The sequence below is a fragment of the Sminthopsis crassicaudata genome, chromosome 2 (genome assembly GCF_048593235.1).
Source record: "Sminthopsis crassicaudata isolate SCR6 chromosome 2, ASM4859323v1, whole genome shotgun sequence".
In the NCBI taxonomy this organism is placed as follows: Eukaryota; Metazoa; Chordata; class Mammalia; order Dasyuromorphia; family Dasyuridae; genus Sminthopsis; species Sminthopsis crassicaudata.
In genome coordinates this window covers 343,199,966-343,202,200 of record NC_133618.1, presented here as the reverse complement: position 1 = coordinate 343,202,200, position 2,235 = coordinate 343,199,966, and the positions used below count along the sequence as shown (strand labels likewise).

General features: G+C 40.9%; 1 pseudogene; it reads left to right on the top strand.

Moving 5' to 3' along the window:
* Nucleotides 1-1,082: 1,082 nt before the first annotated feature.
* LOC141553493 (putative monooxygenase p33MONOX pseudogene) lies at nt 1,083-1,929 on the top strand (annotated as a pseudogene).
* Nucleotides 1,930-2,235: the final 306 nt, after the last annotated feature.

Below are 2,235 nucleotides of genomic sequence, written 5' to 3'. Positions count from 1 at the left end.
AGCATTCTTGAAGAAAAAAAACAGAGCTGAATAAAAATTTTGATTTTCAAATATAGGAATCAGGAAAAGCATAAAAGGGACTTAAAAATTTTATCTGTTTACATTCTTAGTTTACTACATTCCTAAGAACTTTCTCATTATTATGGAAGTTAGGAGTATACATAGACAGAGAATACAGGTGTGAGTTGAATATGAAGGAATAATATCTAAAAAACCAAAATTATGTTGTGAGAAAAATGTACTGGAAGAAAGGGAAAGGGAGAGGTGGAATGGTGTAAATATCTGTCATAAAAGAGGCAAGAAAAAGCTTTTATAGTGGAGGTGAAGAAGGGAGGGAAGGAAGAGTGAGTTAACCTTACTGTCATCAGAATTGTATCAAAGAGGAAATAACATACATACTCAATATGGGTATAGAAATTTATGGAGGGGAAAGGAATATGGGAAGGGGAGAGTAATAGAGTAGAGGGCATATTGGGGGAGGAAGTGATCAGTACCAAAACACTTTTGATGATGGTCTGGGTAAAAGGAAAGAGAGACTAGAATAAATGGGGGAAAATACAGTTAGCAATAATAATTATGAAAAGGATTTTAGAATAAGTTGATGAAGGTCTCATTTCTCAAATGTATAGAGACAAATTAAAAAAAGAAAAAAGAGACTTCACTCTTCTTCTCATAGCTGAGGTTTGTCTGGGTCTTGGCCCTACTTGCGTCAAGGCCTCGGTTAGCCCTGTGCTTCCGTGCTTAGTAAGTGACTGGGGCCTAGAGCTTTGTTAGCCTCAGCTTTCTATCCATGGCAGAGCCTCTGGCTGCAAATGGCCTCTTTCCTCTTCCCTTTCCTCTATCCCACCCCCTCCTCAGGAGACCTTACTGTCTGGAGAGCCTCTTCATGAGAACTGCTTGGGACCCTTTGCTAGTTCAACACTAGCTGCAGAATGTTCCCTTTTAACATCTTTGCCTTATCTGCATAACTTCCATAGACCTCACCATGCAATCGCCTGGATATCTATCTAGAGAAACATCTGGATCACAGTCTTTCATGGAATCATCCAGAGATCCAGATGTGCCTGCTACTGAGCACAGTAAGGCTTCTAGGCAAGATGTCTTTGACAATTGGAATGCATCACCTAGCACTCAGTTATGATGATGTCCTGGAGGATCTCACACTGATGAATCCACCTTCATCTGACATGTGCAGTAAGGTTCTGTGGAAAAAGCTGGTCATCCCAGAACGGAAGTACCAACAGCTTTCCAAGGTTGAGGAAGGAGAAAATAGTTTCTCCATAACCCCCTCAGCTTCCAGTGATCAAATGAACAAGGTCCCAGTGGTGAAGGCCAAGGCTACACACATCATCATAAATTCTCTAATTACAAAACAGACATAAAAGAGCATCCAGCGCTTTGAGCAGCAGGCAGGGTTGAGAGATGCAGGATACATTCCCCATAAAGGCCTCACCACAGAAGAAGCCAAGTACCATGGTGTGGCAGAGGCTATAAATTGAAGTTACAAAATGGAGAAATGACAAATGAAGATAGACTGACTGTTTCAGCCCAGTCCACTCCAAGTAGTACACCCCATTCTCCTCTAAGGCAAAAGCCCAGAGGCTGGCTTACTCTACTTTCTTACCGGGCCTAGATATCAGCAGCATGGACGCTGGAAATGGAGATAGAGACAAACCCTCATCTGAAAAATGGAGCCTTTTTGGAACAAGAACGCTTCAGAAATCCAACTTGGGTTTCAGTGTCCAATCCTTCAGAGGTACTCAGAAGCCATCATCAATGGAGCTCATTCAAGTTCAGTCAACTAGAATTGCAGAAGACCCAGCAACCTTTAAGCCACCTAAGATGGACCTCCCACTGATGGAAAGAAAGAAACTTCCACGAACCCATAACCTTAAACCAAGGGATGTGTTGACTCCTACAGGGTTCTAAAGCTCCCTTTTCATATGAGCAAAGTTGCTTTCTCTGGTGAACAACTGTTATATATAGACAGTATCTTAAAATTTTTTTCTTCCCATCCATTTTGCACTTGATATAGGAAAGATGTCATTCATTCACATCCATTCACAATAATATTTCTGGGGAGATGTAATTGTTTCTTAAAGTATTTGTAGCAAAGCCTGAATTTTTCTAATGTAGGAAGACTTATTCTGTAATGTCCCCAGATTGGTCTGAATAACTTCTCAAAGTACAGTCAACCACAGCCAATATCTGATCTATAGAACTAGATGGCAGAGG